Below are 23,321 nucleotides of genomic sequence, written 5' to 3' on the forward strand. Positions count from 1 at the left end.
TTTTTTTTTTTTTTTTCGGGGCCACACAAAGCCTGAAGAGAAGGCTAGGAAGGAACGAGCTCGAGAAGCTGGGCAATGTTCAGATCAGTAGCTATGGAATACTCTCCTCATTCTTATGTCACCACAGATTTAATGCCCACAATGTCCCAGTGTCTGCACATTTTTATTTCGAGCATGAAATAATAATAATGACAGGCAATTCAAAATGACCACTATTTTTGTGTTTCCTTGAGAAATGGACCAATTTTCTCATCTGTTCTGGCATATGACATACTGTGTGTGTGTGTGTGTGTGAGAGAGAGAGAGAGAGAGAGAGAGGAAGAAAGAGAGGAGGGGTGCAAGAAGAGAAGAATCAGACAGATGATTCACACAACATTCTGTCCTCACTAAAGGGACAGAGAATCTAAAAGTCTGAAGTCAACCCCTCTAGGATATAGTTTAAAATAGTCTGATGTCAAGGGATGGGCAAAAGTTTATTGAGTGTCTACGTGCCATGCACCGTCTTTGGCAATTGGCATGGTATAAAATTGTTATGGCAACCACTATTGCCTTAAACAATATAAGATTAAAAGAGTTTCTTCTTTGGTTTTGTTTTTTGAGACAGAGTCTTGCTCTGTCACCCAGGCTGGAGTGCAGTGGCGTGATCTCAGCTCACTGCAACTGCCACCTCCTGGGTTCAAGTGATTCTCCTGCCTCAGCTTCCCAAATAGCTGGGACTACAGGCATCCGCCACCACACCCAGCTAATTTTTGTATTTTTAGTAGAGATGGGGTTTCACCATGTTGGCCAGGCTGGTCTCAAACTCTTGACCTCAAATGATCCACCCACCTCAGCTTCCCAAAGTGCTGGAATTACAGCCGTGAGCCACCGCACCTGGCCTTCTTTTGCTTTTAAGTATAATTTTTATCAAAACAATACTCACACTTGGTGAAAATAAGATAATGTAGAAGAACTCAAGAAAATTGATATTTTCCCATTCAGTCTTTGACATATGGCCATTTCTTCTGACTGTTTCCATATTTAATTCTTTGGCTATTTTCATAAATGTGGTTAATATAATTATAATTCTGTATCCTGATTTTTCATTTATAGTCATTATCAATTAACACATGAGAAATGAAAATTTATCTCGCAGTAATCTCTTCCTTCTCATCCTCTTCCCAATATTTCATATTATTTTTAACTTTTCCATTAGTTAGTTTCGTAATATTAAATAATATGGTTAAAATTATTTGTTTCCATCAACTTTCTCTATATCTTTCCAAGTTGGAAAGTGGCCTCACTTGTCCTCCACATTCCTCTTTTCCCTCACATTGCATCTTCTGTCAGCTCTATGTTATTTTCAATTGTCAAATATTTGTTAACAATTAGATTATGTCTGAAAATTTCACCAAAATTCCTACTTTATCCATGGATTGACTCTAAATCTGAACATGAATAATATTTACATTACTATCATGATGTAAATGTAGTTTACTGCTTGGTCGAGTAGTGTGTTAGGATTACTTTTGATTTTCTATTGTTCCAATGCCAGGATTCCTGAGTCACATTTAAAAAATAACTATTCCTAGCATTAAAACCAAATAGATTTTCCTTTTCCCCACTATTTCATTTGCCTAAATAGATATGACATTTTTGTTTACTTGTTAATGTACCATACTTTTATAATAGGGTTTTATTTTTTCTGAAGTCCTTTTTGCCCCTCTTATTTGAGAGAAGAGGGTCATTTCAGACTTTTTTTTTTCTTTTTCTTTTTTTTTTGAGATACAGTCTTGCTGTGTTGTGCAGGCTGATCTCGAACTCCTGACCTCAAGCAATCCTTCTGACTCTGACTCCCAAAGTGCTGGGATTACAGGCGTGAGCCACTGCACCCAGCCCAGGCTTTTATTATCTCCTCAATGATTACCAGTTTTGATCATACATTTTGCTCCATTCAGACTTCCTTCCTGGTTCATTTTGCTTCTGGCCTTAGTCTGGACTGAAGTTCTCTAAATCTGCTGCAAATGTCATCCTGAAGATTCTCATCATTGTTTTACTGGTTTGAATTCACAGATTCTTGAATTTCAGGTCTTCCTTTTTGTTTTTGCTTTCAATGACACTGGAGTAATGTCCTCTAGTACCTAAGACCAGTTGCTTTCAAATCACATTTTCTGAGTGCTTGCATGCTTTAATCTCTCATTATTGGCCAGAAAGAATTTTCAGTAGGAAAATAATTTTCTTAGGAGTCTTTAAAGCACTCTATTTTGTTTTGTTTTGTTTTAATAGATGGGGTCTCACTCTGTTGATGAAGCTCTGTGCAGTGATATGATCATGGTTCACCACAGCCTCAACCTCTCAGGTTTGAGGGATCCTCCCACCTCAGCCTCCCCAGTAGCTGGGACTACAGGCGTGCACCACCATGCCCAACTAATATATTTTTATTTTTAGTAGAGACATACTTTGTTTACTAGCATCCACTGTTACTCTTAAGAAGTCTGATGACAGTCTGATTCTTATTCATTTGTAAGTGAACTGTCTTGACTCTCTGAAAGCTTCTTTGTAGTGTTTTGTAATTTTATGAGGCTGTGTCCAGGTGTTGGCCCTTTTTTATTCATTGCACTGAACACTCTACCTGGTTTTCAGTTCTAGAAATTTTTCTTTTGTCTTTTCTTCTGAAATTTTTATTAATAGGATAATGATGTTACTGGATTGCTCTTCTAACGTCTCTTTTTTATTTTGTATATTTCATATTTCTATCTCTTTGACTTATATATTCTGAGAAATTTCTCCACTTTAATTGTAAATCCTTCAATTGAATGTCTAACTAGTAATCACCCTTCTATTCTCTAAGAGCTCTTCTTCTCTGTCTGATTTTGTAGAACATCTGTGGCAACTATGGAGGTGCACCCTCAGATCTCCCTTTAAGCAGAATCTGCTGGGAAGGATTCAGTTAACTGACAGCTTCCAAGTGTGGTATGCTTGGAATCCCTGCTGTATTGAATCCATGCTGTCGCTCCCTGGGAACTCCATCCAATGACTGAGCATGGTGGAGACTCCAGAGCCTGGTGGCTTCTGTCCATTGGGATACTCCAAAGTGCTGGCTGAGATTTTCTTGGAGCTACAGTACAGTCTGGAGCTCTTCCTTTCCAGTCCTCTTTCCTTCCCCTCTCCTTTCATAGCCTATTAGACCTGCATCACAGTCTGAAGGTATATTTCTCTGCCCACTCCTGTTCCCTCTCGCCTTTATCTTCCAAAGTCATTGCCCCCAGTACATCTCTTATACTTATTGTCTTGGCTTTTGCTTCCTAGGGGACTAGAAATGGTAGGGCATCCTATCTTGCTTTACGAACATACTCGCTTCCTACATCTCTCTATTTCACTTATTTTTATAACCCCACACATCTAACAAGGGACATTTAACCTGGTGTAGTGACCTAGTGGGCTCAAATTGCACTGTAGCAAGCTGAAATTAACTAGACAAAAAGATGTCATCTGTACATCACAAAGATAAGGGAGGAGACTAGGTGCACCTTTCCCCAGCTTTCCAGAGGGGCCACATTTTAAGAATTCTAAAAAATGAAAAAAAATGGCAATATTACATGAAAGTATGATTTTTCTTCCATCTGCTACTGCATACAATTTTCTGATTTTGTGGCAAGATATGCCATGGCCTCATTCAAACCATCTGCACCAAGAATCATGCAGTGCCTTGCACTTTTAGTTATCCCAGCACTTGCCCAAGTCTTGTTTTGCCACTGGATTTTCAGACTTTTGAGGACAGGGACTGTGTTTTCTCTTCAGTGCCTCATAATAATAACGATAATAAGAGCTCAGCCGTTCTTTATCGTGTGCTAATTATATGCCTAGCCAGGTAAGGTGGTAAACATTTTGTATCTATTGTTTCATGTGAAAACACAAAATTTCCGAGAGGTCATGTAAATGGCCCAAGGTCCCACAGTTAGGATGAGGCACACATCTGCTTTCCTCCAGAACCTATGCTCTCTATCACATCCAATACTGCCTCCACCTGTACCCTGACACACAGAGGACACTCAATAGCTGTTGATCCATTGGTTGAGCTACAACTGTTATTAACTATAGACAAATAGGTAATAGAAATCTCATTTACTGTCCTGTAATATGAGTTATATAGATTTGTGATGAGGAACGAATGAATATGCAGGGCTAAAGAAGCCTCATGCATTCTCAAAAATTATCTTGCTAGGAGAAAGCACATCGTTTACCAATACCAAATCCTTTATTTTACATGAAGTTCCCTGACACTGTGAAGCTCTCATAGTAAGTGCTTTTTTATCTTTAAAATACACCTTCTTGTGAAGAGGCAGAACATATCAAGTCTCTTATTTTCCCTCTTCTAGCATGCCATTTAGGGCCTCTGTGGGAGAGGAGGTAATGTGTCAATATATGCGAGCTTGCTCTCATAGAGAAAACCAACTCTGTTTATCTAAGCTTCTCCCCATTCCCCTGGAGAAGTAATTAAACCAAATCATTGACCCCTTCTGGAGTAGTCCAGGAGTCCGTTTTATTTATGTGAAAGTGAAGGATTTGGGAAAAAGAAAATGTCATTGGGCCGAAATCAGCATAAATCCATTTACATGGAAAATACACACAGGAGATTTGACAGCATCTTTTGTGATCTCTTTTTTCCAATTTTCAGAAACATGAACTTTTATAACTACAAAGTTTATCCCTTTTGTTCTTAGAATTCCTTTGTGATTATACGTAGCTCACCAGGGGTTGCTTCTCATGAGTGGTTACAATTTTTCACTCAGCTGTTTTTTATCAGAGGATCAGGATTTGCTCAGGAGGTGAATATGTGACTCTCCTCCCCTCCTCAGCAATAGCATGGTTGTTTAAAGGCAAAATTCCATTTGTTTTTCTCCCAATCGTTTCTACCACCATGAAGCCGTAACATGAACATTCACCTCCCTTACTTCTCTTCAGAAGATTCTTGGGATTAGCAGTTATAGCCCCAGGATATAAAGTGGTGATCCCAGTCTTTAGAATCGGGCTGACAGGGACAAGAGTCTGGCATGCAAATCATCTTTGGAAACCAAGGCTGACTGGTGCCTAAGTACCATTTCGGTTAGTAGCCCATCTAAGGGACTATGTATGGGAAACATATAAGCTGATACTCTCGATGCCAGATGCTAATGTTTAGGTTATCTCTTTGGAAGTGTTACCTCACCTAATCCAGAGCCAATCAAAGTGTTTGATTTTTCTCAAACCTGACTCAATACAAGCACGATCTCAAAAGTTTAAAACATTTTGGCTGGGCACGGTGGCTCACGCCTGTAATCCCAGCACTTTGGGAGGCTGAGGCGGGCGGATCACAAGGTCAGGAGATCAAGACCATCCTGGCTAACACAGTGAAACTCCATCTCTACTAAAAATACAAAAAATAGCCGGGTGTGGTGGCGGGTGCCTGTAGTCCCAGTTACTCAGGAGGCTGAGGCAGGAGAATGGTGTGAACCTGGGAGGCGGAGCTTGCAGTTAGCCGAGATCGCGCCACTGCACTCCAGGCTGGGCAACAGAGTGAGATCCCTTCTAAATAAATAAATAAATAAATAATTCTGAAAGGTTGAATTGATCTGAAGGACAAAGAGACAGTTGCCCAGTTAATCTGAATTTCTACAAATGTTTATCAATTACTTGCCACCTGTAAGCCACTGGGTTGGATGCCAGGGATACAGTGGAATAAACAGAATAAGACAGACATGGTCACTGCCGTCATGGGGCAATGGAAGGCAATCACTATATAAGTAAACATGAATTATGATTGATGTAGGTCCTATAAAGGCAAGGTTTGGGGGCTATGAGACTGAGTAACAGAGGGATGCAATGCCACTTGGGAGATATAGGGGAGTCTTTCCTGAGAAGGTGGTAACTTAGGCTGAGATAAGCAGGAGTTATCCAGTGGAAGAGTGAGAGGCAAGTAGTACGGCCTGTAGGAAAGCCCAGAAGTGAGAAGGAACCAGCAAACTAGTGTGTCTTCGGAGCAGAGCCTGAAGTTCTTCTCTTGGGATCCCCAGGAAGTCTTTGCACATCAAATAATTCTCTGACAACAGAGTGAAACTTGGTTATAGAGCATTTGCAATCCACTTGCTATTAGGCATGCAGTAAATAAGCAGCCATTTCCCAATGTGCCATAGCACAGCATGGTGGTGAAATGTAGTTCTCTCCTCCAGACACACCTGCAGTCATACCAAATGTTGTGTATACATGGTTATTCATTGGAGCATTGACTGTTCTAGCAAAAGACGGGAAACAACTCAGTGTCTCTCTGTAACGAACTGGTTAAATAAATCAAGATATAGCCACACAATGGAGTAGTATGCAGCTGAAAAATAATGATAAATTATTTACAGACTTAGATGAAAGGATCTCCAACATAAAACATTAAGTGAAAAAATAGGCCGGGCGCAGTGGCTCAAGCTTGTAATCCCAGCACTTTGGGAGGCCGAGACGGGCGGATCACAAGGTCAGGAGATCGAGACCATCCTGGCTAACACCGTGAAACCCCGTCTCTACTAAAAAATACAAAAAAACCTAGCCGGGCGAGGTGGCGGGCGCCTGTAGTCCCAGCTACTCGGAGGCTGAGGCAGGAGAATGGCGTAAACCCGGGAGGCAGAGCTTGCAGTGAGCTGAGAACCGGCCACTGCACACTCCAGCCTGGGCGACAGAGCGAGACTCCGTCTCAAAAAAAAAAAAAAAAGAAAAGAAAAGAAAAGAAAAGAAAAAAGAAAAAATAAGATCCAGAAAAATGTATAACAAATGCTACCACTTATATTAAAAAAAGTAAAAGTAAAGAATATTCAAGAGCATAAGAAGACAATCCACAATCCACAGGGTATAATAATATGTGCAAAAGACATATGAGATGAAGGGCTATTATCTAAAAAATACAGAGTAGAAAGATATTCCATGTTCATGGATTGGAAGAATCAATATTATTGAAATGTCCATACTACCTAAAGCAATCTAGAGATTCAATGCAACCTCTATAAAAATACCAATGACATTCTTTACAGATGTAGAAAAAAAATCCTAAAATTTAGATGGAACCATAAAAGACCCAGAATAACCAAAGCTATCCTAAGCAAAAAAGCAAAGCTGGAGGAATCACATTATTGGACTTCAAATTATACTTCAAAACTATAGCAACCCAAACAGCGAGGTACTGGCATAAAAACAGACAAATAGACCAATGGAACAGAATAGAGAACCCAGAAACAAATCCACATACCTACAGTGTACTCATTTTTTACAAAGGTGCCAAGAACATACACTGGGGAAAAGACATTCTCAATAAATGCTGGGAAAACTGGATATACATATGCAGAAGAATTTAACCAGACCCCATATCTCACCATATATATGAATCAAATCAAAATGGATTAAAGGCTTAAATCTAAGACCTGAAACTATGAAACTACTATAAGAAAACATTGGGGGAAATCTCCAGGACATCAGTCTGGGCAAAAATGTCTTGAGTAATACCCAATAAGCACAGGCAACTAGATCCAAAAGTGGACAAATGGAATCACAAGTTATAAACCTTCTGCACAGCAAAGGAAACAGTCAACAAAGTGAAGAGATGACCCACAGAATGGAAGAAAATATTGGCAAACTATCCACCTGACAAGGGATTAATAACCAGAATATATAAGGAGCTCAAACAACTATAGGAAAAAATCTAATACTCTGATCTAAAAATGGGCAAAAGATTTGAATAGACATTTCTCAAAAGAAAACATACAAATGACAAACAGGCATATTTAAAGGTGCTCAACATCACTGATTATCAGAGAAATGCAAATCAAAACTACAATGGGATACCATTTCATCCCAGTTAAAATGGCTTATATCCAAAAAGAGAGGCAAAAACAAATGCTGGCAAGAATGTAAAGAAAAGGGAACCCTTGTACCCTAGTGATGGGAATGTAAGTTAGTACAACGACTATGGAGAACACTTTGGAAGTTCCTAAAAAAAACTAAAAACAGAGCTATCATATGATCCAGCAATCCCACTGCTGAGTATATATTCAAAAGAAATTAGTATATCGAAGAGTTATCTACATTCCCATGTTTATTACAGTACTATTCTCAATAGCCAAGATTTGGAAGCAACTTAAGTGTTCATCAACAGACAAATAAGGAAAGAAAATGTGGTACATATACAGAATGGAATACTATTCAGCCATAAAAAGAATGAGATACTCTCATTTGCAACAACATGAATAAAACTGGAGGTTATTGTGTTAAGTGACAGGCACAGCAGACAAACTTCACATGTCCTCACTTGTTTGTGGGAGCTAAAAATCAAAACAATTGAACTCATGGAGATAGAACACAATAATGGTTACCAAAGCCTTAGGAGGGTAGTGGGGTGAGGGTGGGGGAAAATGGGAATGGTTAATGAGTACAAAAAGGTAGATAGAATGAATAAGATCTAGTATTTGATAGCACAACAGAGTGACTACACTCAATAATAATTTATTGTACATTTTAAAATCACTAAAAGAGTATAATTGTATTGTTTGTAACATAAAGAAAAGATAAATGCTTGAAATTATGGATACCCCATCTACCCCGATTATTACATATCGTATGCCTGCATCAAAATATGTCATGTACCCCATGAACATACACACCTACTATGTACCCACAAAAATTAAAAAATAAAGTAAAATATACCAAGAACCCTTGAAACCCAGCAAAAAGAAAATGAAACCTAATTTTAAAATGGGCAAAAGATCAGAACAGGCATTTCACCAAAGAAAATAAACAAGTGGCAGATATGCATATGAAAAGATGTTCAATGTCATATGTCATTAGGGAATGCAAATTTAAACAATAATGATATACCACTACACACCTATGAGAATGGTCAAATCCGAAACACCGATGACACTAAATGCTGACAAGAAGGTGGAGCAACAGGAACTCATTCATTTCTGGTGGGAATGTAAAGTGACACAACACTTTAGAAGGCAGTTTGGCAGTTTTTTACAAAACTAAACATGTACTTACCATATGATCCAGCAATCACATTCTTTGGTATTTACTCTCATGAGTTAAAAATTTATGTTTACATAAAACCTGGCACACAGATGTTTATAGCAGCTTTATTAATAATTACCAAAGCTTGGAAGCAACCAAAATGTCCTTTGGTAGATTAATGGATAAAGAAACTCTAGTACATTCAGAGAACAGAATATTATTCAGCACTAAAAAGACATGAGCTATCAAGCTACGTCCTATGATTTGGATATTTGCCCCCTGCCCCAATGTCATATTGAAATTTGATCCCCAGTGTTGGAGGTGGAGCCTAATGGGAGGAGTTTGTGTCATGGGGCAGATCCCTCTTGAATAGATGAATGACCTACCTGGGTGGAGGGTAGAGTGAGTGAGTTCTTACTCCATTAGTTCCCTTAAGAGCTGGTTGTTATAAAGAGCCTGGCATCTCCTGTTCACCTCTCTCTCTTGCTTTTTCTCTTGCCATATGATCTCTGCATGTCCCCTTACCTTCCTCTATGAGTGAAAGCATCCTGAAGTCCTCACCAGAAGCAGATGCTTGGGCCATCTTTGTATGGCCTGCAGAACCATAAGCCAAATAAACCTCTTTTCTTTATAAGTTATGCCCCTTCAGGCATTCATTTGTAGCAACATAAATGAACTAAGACACCATGTACGACATGGAGCAAACTTAAGTTCAAATTACTAAGTGAAAGAAGCCAATCTGAAATGCTTACATGCTGTATAATTACAGCTCTATAATACTCTGGAAAAGGTAAAACTCTAGAGACAGTAACGAAGATCAATGGTTTCCAGGGGTTGGGAGATAGAGGGCTGAGTAGACAGAGCACAGAGAAATTTTAGGGCAGTGAAACTGTTCAATATGATACTGTAACGATGGATACATGTCATTATACATTTGTCAAAACCCACAGAATATTCAACACTGAGAGTAAACTCGAGTATGACCTACGGACTTTGGGAGATAATGATGTGTCAAATGTGACAAATGAATCATTCTGGCAGGGATGCTGATAGTGGGGAAGGCGCCCTGTGTGGATGGGGACAGGAGACACATAGGAGTCCCTTTTTACTTTCCATTCAATTTTCCTGTGAACCCAAAACTGCTCTAAAAAATAAAGTTGAGGCTGGGCACGGTGGCTCAAGCCTGTAATCCCAGCACTTTGGGAGGCCAAGGCGGGCGGATCACGAGGTCAGGAGATCAAGACCATCCTGGCAACCACGGTGAAACCCCGTCTCTACTAAAATACAAAAAACTAGCCGGGCGAGGTAGCGGGCGCCTGTAGTCCCAGCTACTTGGGAGGCTGAGGCAGGAGAATGGTGTGAACCCGGGAGGCGGAGCTTGCAGTGAGCTGAGATCCGGCCACTGCACTCCAGCCCGGGCGACAGAGCAAGACTCCATCTCAAAATAAATAAATAAATAAATAAAGTTGATTGTTTAAAACAAAGTAGAGAACATATTTGCATTTGGTTGCATTTATATAGGAAACCCTTGAAAGGTACTCAGAAAACTCATAGAAGCGGTTACCTATGATATTGGAGGTATGGGGCAGATGGGGATGGAGGTAGGAGGCCAACCTTTTATTTGATACCTTTTTAAAAATAGTCTTCGGGTTTATGAGACATATGAATGTGTCATTTATTCTAAAATTAGATTATATGAAGTGGACGCTAGAGTTAAACACATCATCTTGATTCCTGACTCCATCATTTATTAGCTGCGTAGCATTGTGACATTACCTAACTCTACAGTGCCTGACTTTCCTCATGAGCAAAACAGGGCTGATAATAGTTTCTGTCTCAAAGGAATGTTTTGAGGATTAAATGAGCTAACTACATGCAAAGCCACTAAATCAGTGTTCATCATATAATAACTGCTTAATAATCATGAAGGTAGTCTCTCTAAAGGCATGTAATTTTTCTAATATCTGTGACTTTCTCTGATGATTGAAATTCTTGGCAGAATTATAAGTAATTTTTATTTTCTTTGTTATGCTTAAAGTATTTTCCAAATATTTATAAAGATCATGCATGTGTGATGAGAAAAATCCATGTTTTTTTCATTGTAGTAAGAACATTTAACACAAGATCTACCCTTTTAACAAAAGTTTAAGTGAAAAATGCAGTATTGTTAACCAGAGGTACAACGTTGTATAGCCAATCTCTAGAACTTAATCATCTTGCACAACTGAAACTTTATATTTGGTAAATATCAATTTCCCTTTTCTGTCTACCCCCAGCCCCTGAAAACCACCATTTTACTCTGTTTGTATGTAGTTGACTATTTTAGATACCTCATATAGGTGGAATCACACAGTATTTTTCTTTCTTTTTTTTAATTTTTATTTTATTTTATTTTATTTTTTTGAGACGGAGTCTCGCTCTGTCGCCCAAGCTGGAGTGCAGTGGCTGGATCTCAGCTCACTGCAATCTCTGCCTCCCGGGTTCACGCCATTCTCCTGCCTCAGCCTCCCGAGTAGCTGGGACTACAGGCGCCCGCCACCTCGCCCGGGTAGTTTTTTGTACTTTTAGTAGAGACGGGGTTTCACCGTGTTAGCCAGGATGGTCTCGATCTCCTGACCTTGTGATCCGCCCGCATCGGCCTCCCAAAGTGCTGGGATTACAGGCTTGAGCCACCGCGCCCAGCCAGTATTTTTCCTTCTATGCCTACCTTGTTTCACTTAGCATAATGTCCTCCAGGTTCATCCATGTGGTCTTGTATGGCAATATTTCCTCCTTGTGTAAAGCTGAATAATATTCAATTTTGTGTACATATCACATTTTTCTTATCCATTCATTCACTGACCAACATTTAGGTTGCTTCCATATCTTTGCTATTGTGAATAATGCTGCAATGAAATTGAAGTGCAAATATCTCTTCAAAATTCTCAATTTAATTATTGTAGATGAATACCCAGAAGTGGGATTGCTGGCTCATATGGTGGTTCTATTTTTACTTTTGTGAGGTACTTTCATATTGTTTTTAGTAATGATGTACCAATTTACATTCCCACCAACAGTATACAAAGATTCCAATTCCAATTTCTCCACATCCTCGCCAGCACTTAATATCTTTTTTTTTTTTTTTTCCAGTAATACCCATCCTGATGGGTGTGAGCTGATACAGGATTGAGGGTTTGATTTGCATTTCCCTAATGAGCAGTGACATTTAGCATATTTTAATATACATGTTGGCCATTTGTATGTCTTTGGATAAATGTTTACTCAAGTCCTTTGCCCATTTTTTTGTTTTTGCAATTGAATTGTGTGAGTTCCCTACATATTTTGGATATTAACTCCCATCAGATACATGATTTGCAATTCTTTTCTCCCAATCTATAGACTGCCTTTTCATTTTGTTGATTATTTCCTTTGTTGTGCAGAACCTTTTAGTTTGATGTAGTCCCACTTATCTATTTTTTATTTTGTTACCCGTGCTTTTGGTGCTGCATCCAAGAAATCATTGCTCAGACCAGTGTCATGAAACTTTTCTTCCATGTTTCCTTTGAGAAGTTTTATAGTTTCAGGCCTTAAATTTAAATCTTTAATCCATTTTGAGTTTATTTTTGTGTATGGCATTCAGTAAGTTTATTTAAAAACAAAACTACAAATTGTCCATCTTTAGTCTTAAACTCTGCCCACTGGGTCTTGCCTTTACCTGTGCCCTGCCTCCTGCCCATTAAGACAGCCCAACACACTCACCCATGTGCACTCTCCAGCTTTTCCAAAAATTGCCCTTCTGGCCACACCCTTTTTCCTTGGTTCACTGTTGCTCCGCATAAGTCCTATGCCTGGCTTTAGAATTCTAACCTCAACCCTACTTCTTTGCGACTAATGTTTATATTTGTTTACTTGAGCCTTGATTATACTTAAACATAGGTATGAATTACATCTAGTTTTGTCCCCAGGAAACCACCCCTGATGACAAGTTCTTGGCTGTCAACACGGCTATGCCAATGCTGGCTATCCCCTAAGTTTGGGAATGAGTGGCGTATAGGAAGTTAAGATAATTTACATTTTATGCAGAATATGTAATTTTTGGCATGATAAAAGAGTTGGCATCTGGGCATGAGTTCCAACCAAAGAAGTATTAAATTTATAAGAGAGTCATTTGAATTTCTAATGTGACATGATAAGCATGACTTCTTGTAAAAACATTTTACAGAAAAATATAATAGCATGACTGGCTGGCAGTACAGACAATTCTGTCAACAACTGCTGGAGCTGTTCCATGCAGCATTCAAGAATTCCTTGATTTGGAAAAAACAAATAAGAAACAAGCTATATGGAAGTGTAAGAACAATAGAGCCATATGCTGATTGCTTGGGGTTTTAAGGAAAGGAGGGCAGTAGAGTGCATTTCTAGCCTAAGGTGAACATTGGATTCGACAACCAGAGATAACTCATCTTGATGATTGGTCCTCCCCAAGATCTCAGCCACATTCTCTGCATTTCCAAGAGGCAAAGAAAATGAGCTGTCACTAATGTGTTTTATGTTAACTATCAATAGGCAGAATTTGTGAACCATCACATGCTTAGCATCCAAAATGATTCCCTTTAGGCTGACATAGGAAAGAGAAAAGAAAAGATAAAACAAAAAGTGAACACTTTTGCTGGTTTGAAAACATTTATAGCCTGATTTTCTAGCCACCAGCATAGAAATATTTACTTATTTCTCAGTATCATTTTTATGTTTATAGTACTTTCCAAATTTTCTACAGAAAACTTAACTTTAAATTGGGAATGGGGCTGAGCATGGTGGCTCACACCTGTAAACCCAGCACTTTGGGAGGCCGAGATGGATGGATTGCTTGAGCCCAGGAGTTGGAAACCAGCCCAGGTAACATGGCAAAACCCTGTCTTTACAAAAAAATACAAAAAATTAGCCAGGCATGTGGTGCCCGCCTGTAGTCCTAGCTATTCGGGAGGTTGAGGTGGGAGGATCACCTGAGCCCAGGAGATCAAGGCTGCATGATCTGTGATTGCACTATTGCATTCCAGTCTGAGCAATGGAGTGAGACCCTGTCCAAAAATAAATACATATATACATACATAAATACATAAATAAATGAATAAATTGGGAATAGGATTTTCTTTTTCTATATATTTTCCCCCCAATATAAATGCAAACCCAAACATTATAAAACAAATATGTATGTTTTATTTGTGTGTTTTCTCTTCCTCCTCTTTCTGCCCCTCCTCCTTATTCTTATTTTTAGTGAGTTGTAGTAAAAGTAGCAGAAAGTGTGCTTAAATAGAGAATCATAATCTGTAGAATGCGAAGTCACAAAAATTCTGTGGTGACACTTGGCTAATAATAATAGCAATAATAATAAATCAACAGCTTTAAAATGCTCTGTAAATGCCCCTACATGACACTTACACGTGGATTGAGCAATTGGTTTTGCTTTACAGCTATGTCCTGAGGGACCTTCATAAAAAAGAAGCAACAAAGAAAGACACAAAAGAGAAGAAGAAAGGAAATGTCATTTACCACGTACTTAGTGTATACAAACCCTGTGCCAGATATGTTATATACTTGAATTCATCTGTTCTCCTCAAGGCCCTATGAATGGCTGCTAGTGTCCCAGTGATGGTGAGGAAGAAGATAACGGTGGTGGTGGTAATGATTACCATTTTTGAGGCTGTCTGTGAGCTAGGCACTATGGTCTCTTCATTCAACCTGTATTCATTCAACAGTTGTTTGTTCAGTGCCCATACTGTGTGCTAGGCACGATTCTAGGCACTTGAGATACATCAGTGTACAAAACACACCAAAATCCTTGCTCCTATGAAGCTACGTTTGGGAGTGAAAGTGACACTGGAGACTCCCAGATAACACACATATAAATAGGGAACTCAGAGAATATGTTAGAAGGGGATACGTGCTACAGAAAAATAATAGATCAGACCACAGCAGGTCAGGATTGTGGAATGGGGTTCAGGATGCAATTTTTAATCAAGTGGTGGTAGTAGCCCTTACTGAGAAGGTCAAGCCGCTAAAGAGTTTGGCCGGCCAGCAGATGGCTCACGCCTATAATCCCAGCACTTTGGGAGGCCGAGGCGGGTGGATCATGAGGTCAGGAGTTCGAGACCAGCCTGGCCAACATAGTAAAACCCTGTCTCTACTAAAAATACAAAAATTAGCCGAGCATGGTGGCACGCACCTGTAGTCCCAGCTACTCGGGAAGCTGAGGCAGGAGAATCGTTAAACCCAGGAGGCAGAGGTTGCGGTGAGCCAAGATCACGCCACTGCACTCCAGCCTGGGCAACAGAGTGAGACTCCATTTCAAAAAAAGCAAAAGAGTTTGGCCACATGAGTGTCTTGGAGGAAAGGGCTCCAGGCAATGGGAGCAGCCAGTGCAAGGGCCCTACAGCAGGAAGATGGCTGGAGTATTCATTGAACAACAAGGAGGCCAGCATGGCTGGACAGGGGAGAGAAGTAACTGGGGCCAGATCCTGCAGGGCCTTTCAGGGCAATGAAAGGAGTCTGTCTTCTATTCTGAGTGAAATGCTAAGGCATTGGAGAGATGTGAGCAGGCAAGTGACATGGTCTGATATACATTTTAAAAACACCACTATATGGTATATATACACCATCGAATACTATGCAGCCATAAAAAGAGTGAAATCACGTCCTTTGCAGCAACATGAGTACAGCTGGAAGCCATTAACATAAATGAATTCATGCAGGAACAGAAAACCAAGTACCACATGTTCTCACTTTTAAGTGGGGGCTAAGTAAGCATTGCATAGACATAGACATGAAGATGGGGCCAACAGATGCTGTGGACTACTGGAGGGGGCGTGGGCTGAAAAACCACCTATTGGGTACTATGCCTACTGCCTGGGTGGTGGGATTATTCATCCCCCAAACCTCAGTATCACACAATATACCCAATGTAATAAACCTGTACATGTACCCCTGAATCTAAAATGAAAGTTGAAATTATTTTTTAAAAATAAAAATATCACTATGGCTCCTGTATTGAAATAATATTCTACCTTACATGTATCATTTAGTGTAATCATTTTCTGAAATTCCTGTAATTCTCATTTTACAAGCAAGAGGCCAAAGGGTAGAAAAATCAAGTAATCTTTGAGTGAGTGGTAGAGCCAGGAATCAAACCCAAACCAGGCATCGTCTGAATTCTATGCCTGGGCTCATTTTATGACTGCCTTGAAAGAACAACTTCTAGATTCCCGTTAGTTCATGACAACTGAAATACATGTTTCAGACATAGGAAGAAGCAGCATGTTCTATCTGGCTTAATAGATGGAGGGCAACAAAAATCTAACAAATTAACGGACTAACTTAGCAAATGAGTAATGAGTTCCTCCTATGTTTGTAGACACCATGTAAAGTATTGGAGGTGCAAACTCACCCCTTAGACAGCTTATAGTTTAAGAAGTGAAAAATAGATATTAACAAATATGTATGATAAAGTATTATTGAAACAACTTTAAAAGAATCTATAAGCTCCAGTGGGAGCCAAAATAAATGTGATCCGTTCTAAGATGGAGGGGATGAACTGTGGTATTTGACTCTCTGAAGTTGGCAAAACTTCTTCTCTCATCTGATGTCTTGTATTGCCTAGTTCACAATCTCAGAGTTTAGTTCAAGTGGCTTAGAAGATTTTATTTTTCTCTTGAGGTGCTCTCCAGGAAAAAATGTAAGACTTTCTCACTTGAAGCATCCTCTCTGGGTCTTACCACTTTGCCATCTTGCTGCGTTGGTGAGTCCCCTGGTGCAATCCTTCCAAAAGCCCCTGCCAATCATCAGGGAGGGAGCATCGGCGTCGGGAAATAAAGGCATGATGGTCTGTGGGCACCGAGCCTACCTGGGTCAGAATTCCTGATTCTACAATTTACTAAACTGTGTAACACTTGGAAATCCTTGTACCCTCCTCATCTGCAACTCAGGCATAAAAATACCACTTCATAGCATTGTATTAAATAAGACAGCCAAGGCAAGATGAGCCTGACTCATAACAATTGCCAGATGAGTGTGAGCTCTTTGTAGGATTATTTTAGTGACATTATCTTCCCACATCAGAATTTGTGGCAGTGCTGAGCTGGTCATTGCTTTGGTCAACATTTATAGCTATCCCTCCCTTGGAGGAGGAACTCCAGAAGGCTGACTGCTGGCTTTATTTATTATTCCTGCTGGAAGGGAGGAGGACAGAAGGCTGGGGAATCGCAAGCCCCTTGCTGGGATTTCATCTCAGCTGGTTCCATCAGTAGCCTCACCCCAGGGATTACATAAATATTTTGTGTTCCCAGAACCTTGCTCTGGGCACTGTCCCAAGAGAGCTTAGTGTTTAGAATGCTGTGTCCTCAGCAGTCTGGCTTCAGACTTTATTAGTTAAGAGAAACTGCAGCAGACAGGAGCGCACTTTTGAGTGCTTCTAGGGAGATAATGAGGCCATCACCATCACCATCATCAATAAGCATTGGCTTAACATGTCCTATCTCCAGGGCAGTTTGCTGGATGCAAAAATGATTCCATTCTTGGGGTCAGCCTAGTGTCACTTACTTCCGCTACACTCTGGTCACACTACTTAATATACCATTTCATGACCCTTTGACATGAGACAGTGAGGACAGGCATCAGCAGTCAATGTTGGAGATGACTGCTCCCTGATATAGTCAACCACCAAATTCATGGCCTTGAGGATGAAGCAAAACCCAGACTGCTCAGCAGAACTCATAAGCTCCCCTACAAAGAGTGTTTTTGTGATTTCCTGGGACACACCTGGAAAAGCAGAGTCATGGCCCACACAGGTGGGGGGACCTGCAGAGGGGGTCTTCTGTAAACATAAACATGCATAGGCTATCCCTATGGGGCCTGGAGCTCCTGATCTAGAGCCTGGAGTAGGGAAAAGGAGAGCAAGAGAGACAGGTGAGTGAGTAAATACAAGGCAATGGGATATGTGCAGTAACAGAAAATAATATGTACAAAACACTCAGAGAGCCCAAGTGGCAGTTTATCTTGATCCCAAAGGGGCCCCAAATTCCTGTTTATAGGAATGTAGCTTGGTGGGACCTAGAAAATAGTAGACCCCTGATGCTTTTTAAAAAATTGCAAAACTCTGCAAGGGCAATGATTAAGCCTATTTGACTTGTTCTATACCATAACTGTCATGGAGTTGAAAGCGTGTGAACATTGAATATGGTGGAACTCCTACAATAGTAAAGAAAGGGACATTTGCAGGCCGTTTTGGGTGACAACTGGGACAGGGTGTTAAGTATGGACTAATTGGTTGAGTGCTGACTAGGATAAAGTCATCTCTCCATTCTCCAGAATAATCTTCACCCATCTTGATTAGGTGATTTGGGCTAAATCAATTAAATGTTGGGCTTCAGTCTGTCCACAAAGTTGGAATTTGGCAGCCTATCCTCCCTTACTGAAGCATCAAGGAGCTGATAGTCTTAGAAAGGTGCTTTGTGTTTCCAGAAAGAAAGTTGTTTGAACGTCTGAGGTCTTATCATTTGCCTGGTGTGACTCAATAAAGGCATCATTATACTTGGAGAAGAAAACCAGAGTTGAGACACGTGAGATGGAAGAATGTGTTCAAGCATGTCAGAAATAGACTAGAGGGTCATTGTCAGAAAATAAACCCCGGGAGCAAGTGTGGCATTGGAATGCATACCTAGAATGGAGGAATACTCAGGCAATCTTCTCTTTAGACCCCTTTGGGCTCATGTGTCTAATTCCAGGAGCTACAGCTGAGAAGGGCAGTCAAATTTGGACAGGCTTCAGAGGAAAGTTGTCGAGTTGATTGAAGGGCTAGAAAATCATACCTATGAGAGAAGGTTAAAGGAGATGGGTCTAGCACCAATGAACAGTGTGACTTTAGACAAGTCACTTAGGCTCTGAGGAGCTCTGTCCACTCATCTGTAAAATGAGGACAGTGACCTGGCAAAGCACTCAGGTCCTCCCAGGTCTCACAGTATTTTTACAGTCCAGAAGGAGAGAAAGCCAGGCAGTAATTTGTCATTCATTTCAATTATATGCCTGTTACAAATCTCTGTCTTCCTTACAGGAGATATAATAAGAGTGAAAAGGCTGGGACTGTAGGTACAGCTACTTTGCTGAAGACAGGCTTTTCCCTATCGAACAGAGCAGAATTCAGAAAAAGAAATGTGGTAACCTTCAAAGTTTTTGTTAAAATTATATTTTGGTTCTCATGTCTTCAGGAATTAGAAGCCAACCCTCTCACCTGGAGCCCCTTCCCCTTGTCCCGTCCATGCTGGCATGAGACCTTCTTGTTTCCTTTTCTTGGGTCGGGTGGGATGGGAATAATTTATCTGCTCTCAAAAGAGATGCCAGCAATTTGTATGTGCATGCATGGATTACATGTCATCCCAGGACACTAAATCCATTTAAAAGCAGAAGAGGAACACCTACAAAAAAGCCCCACCCTTTCAATCCTGTTGAGCCATTCAGCAGAGGCTGCCCACCAGCTGCAGTCGGCTTGTATCCAAGAAGCCCAATAAGGTGATCTGCCTCTCATGGTCCTTGCCCTAATCCCTCAATGCTCCACTCCTATTTGGAGAAGCCGAAGATTGGGAGCAAGAATAGATGAAAAGCAGAACAATCTGAGGCAATAGTTGGAAAATAGAACCCTAGGGCCTAAGACTCCCATTCCTCACTGCCAGATTCAAAGGCACAGGGTCATGTTGCATGGAGTATGAAAGCCTAGGATCATAACCATGCTGATTTCACCTGCAGGGCTAACACCCAACATCCAAACATCCACCTTCTAGTAGTGCTCTTACTCTGAACTGATGATATTCAACTTTGGCTGCACATTGCAATCACCTGAGGAGCATTTTTAAAAATACCAATGCCCCAGCCCCATCTGTGGGGAATTAAATCTCTTGAGCAAGTGGGCTCCAGAAGGAATTGCCTTGTATATTGACTGTGCCATGAACCACTGTATTCTTCCAGTGACAAATTAACTTAAAACACACAAAACATCAGGAGAATCACAAAGGAAGAAAAAAACCCTAGCTTACAATACCATGTCCTTAACATATAATACACTCCTGTAAGTAAAATGGATGTGCTGCAGTCAAGAATAGGCCAAGACAGACATCTGATCCCCCATGACTCGGAAAGTTTGGAGTGCAGGTGCACAACTCCATATGTTATGTAACCATGCCACGTGAGGCTCATTATGTAACCACTCCACCTGAGGCACATTAGGTGATCACCCATGTGAGCTCTTGCTTGGTTCAGAGCCACTATTGACTGTAAAAGGTATAACTACCCTGCTGACATTGTACATACGGCTTGTGTCCACAGTTTGTTTGTGCCCATGGCTCGATCATGCCCAGAGAGAGAGTAAAAGCCATGTCAAAACTGTCTATGATTCCTTGAGTGTTTTTCCAGCTATCTGCCACTGGTCCACCCACTCCCCTCCAACCTCAGCTTGGGCTGAAACCTGACACTTGCCATGACTATTGGTGTCATGAACAGGATCCCGGAGTGAGTGAGCCTTTTGTCCCTGCTGCTTTCAGGTCAGCCATGTGGCCACAACATGGGTTGTGGTACCGGGTGGCAGCTGTGCTGTGAGGATGGGCTCCAAAGGAGACCTAGGCGGCAGTAGATGGGTCCCCCCAAGCATGGAAAAGTGCTGAAGCAGCTGGAAGCACAGAATACCAAGAAGGAGCGAGCCTTTGCTGGTAGAGTTGGATGGGTGTTTTTGACTATGCCACACAACCAGTCCCTGAGGGATGCAGCATAGGTAAGGGCCCTCCAGGCACAGGTGGGGTACCTGGAGGCCCAGCTACACAGCTCAGAAACAGAATTAGATGCTGCTGTGAATGGGGTAGGCAGGGAGCCTGAAGGCCTGGCTACAGAGCTTGGAAAAGGAATTAGAGGCTGCTGTGAATGCAGGACTGGGTCCGTCGTCTCAGCTGGAGACCCCCACTTGGTCTAAGTCTGTACCATAAAGAAGGGGAAGATGCCCTGCTGACAGGGGCCACTCACATGGGAGAAAAGGGGGCCCCAATGAGTGATATGTTCACAGATGTGGAGGGATACTTGATTTTGGTCAGGGTTGACTGAGAGAAAATTGACAAGCAGCCCAATGAAGTACTCTTTTTTTTTTTTTGAGACGGAGTCTTGCTCTGTCACCCGGGCTGGAGTGCAGTGGCCGGATCTCAGCTCACTGCAAGCTCCGCCTCCCGGGTTTACGCCATTCTCCTGCCTCAGCCTCCCCAGTAGCTGGGACTACAGGCGCCCGCCACCTCGTCTGGCTAGCTTTTGTATTTTTTAGTAGAGACGGGGTTTCACCGTGTTAGCCAGGATGGTCTCAATCTCCTGACCTCGTGATCCGCCCGTCTCGGCCTCCCAAAGTGCTGGGATTACAGGCTTGAGCCACCGCGCCCGGCCCAAAGTACTCTTAACTATGTAGAGACAGTTGTCTCTGGAGCAGCAATTCCAGAAAATGCCCAAGGGGAAGGCCATTGCTGTGTGACCCAGTCCCACCGGGTGCTTCAGCTCAAAGACTACTTACTGTAGCCAGGTAGAAATGTAGAGCCTTTTCTGTTTGATTAGGGAACTGACCGAGGTGCCTGACCTGGGGGGACACCGGACAACCAGAGGCCACATGTGGAATTGTCAATCTACTGGTCCCCTACCAATGTACAGCAAGTGCTGGGCTGGTAGACACCAGTGCAGATACATTCTGGGGGGATATTTTACATGGCTTGGCAGCTGTGCCATCTATCACAGACTTGATGGACCACTTGACAGAACTGGGACAGTACCACTATGTTGTGGACTTGGCTAATGCATTCTTTTCCAGAGAGCCAAGAAGCTTGCCTTCATGGGAGGGCGACAATGGACTTTGACAGTGTTGCTGCAGGGCTACGTGCACAGCCCTACCACATGTCATGGTCTTGTTAACGATATTATGCTAACCTCTGATTCTCTTGCAGATTTAGAAGCAGCAATGCTCCCCTTGTCTAGAATTAAGATGATGAGGCTGAGACAGCCTTTCTAGCAGCTAAGCAGGCTATTCAACAGTCACAAGCCCTATGGGTAATTAACCAGAGGCACTCATTTAAACTCAATGAGCACGTGACCACAGAGAGTATTGGCTGGGTCTATAGCAGCACTTGGAGCGCTTGAGAACACCAATAGGCTTTTGGTCCCAAATAAGGAAAAGAACTGAGCCCCAGTATTCATTGGTAGAGAAGCAGTTAGTAATTGCATACGCTGCCCTTCAGACTCATGAGAGCGTGGCAGGACAGGCTAGTCATCAACTTACCTGATAGCAGGATGGGTGCATTCATGGACAATAACCCCCTGGAAAGGGAAAGCAGTTAGAAACTGCGTATGTTGCCCTTCAGGGTCATGAGACTGTGACAGGACAAGCTACAGTCATCGTGCAAATGACTTATCTGATAGTAGATGGGTGCATTCAGGGATAACAGTTAATGTTATCCCCTGGACTGGGATGGCACAGACATCCACTTCAGCAAAGTGGGGTGCCTACTTGGAGCAGCAGAGTACACTGAGTGCAAGTCCCTTTGCAGCAGAGTTGAAAGAGGTCTTGGAACCTGTGGTCCTAATGCAAGATAAGGCCATGGGGCCTAAAGCCATGGGGCCTGAGGCACCCCCAGACCCTGAGCCTTCACCTTCTAAGGAAGGGCATGCCCCCATTCCCGATGGTACATGGTACACAGATGGGTCTAGTTGAGGTGCTGCTGCTGCCTGGACTGGACCACTGTTGCAGTCTAACCTAGTACTGACACCATATGGTTTGAAACTGGGTGTGGGCAAAGTAGCCAATGGGCTGAACTTAGAGCAATATGAATGGTGATCACCAAGGAGGTGACACCTATGACAATCTGCACCGATAGCTGGGCAGTTTATCAAGGCTTAGCCTTGTGGTTAACCTTGAGATTAATCCCACCCTTAATCTGGTGGGCACCATCTAATCAGCTGCCAGCGAATGTAAAGTAGGCAGAAAAACATGAAAAGTCTAGACTGACCTAGCCTTCCAGCCTACATCTTTCTCCCATGCTGGATGCTTCTTGCCCTTGAATATTGGACTCCAAGTTCTTCAGTTTTGAAACTCAGACTGGCTCTCCTTGCTCCTCAAGCTTGCAGACAGCCTATTGTGGGATCTTGTTATCATGTAAGTTAATACTTAACAAACTCATGGAGAGATATATATATATCTCCTATTAATAAGATATATATCTTATTAGTATATCTTATTAATATATTATTTATTATATATTATATACCTTAACATATATTAA

The sequence above is a fragment of the Rhinopithecus bieti genome, unplaced genomic scaffold (genome assembly GCF_001698545.2).
Source record: "Rhinopithecus bieti isolate Rb0 unplaced genomic scaffold, ASM169854v2 scaffold_27006, whole genome shotgun sequence".
NCBI lineage: Eukaryota > Metazoa > Chordata > Mammalia > Primates > Cercopithecidae > Rhinopithecus > Rhinopithecus bieti.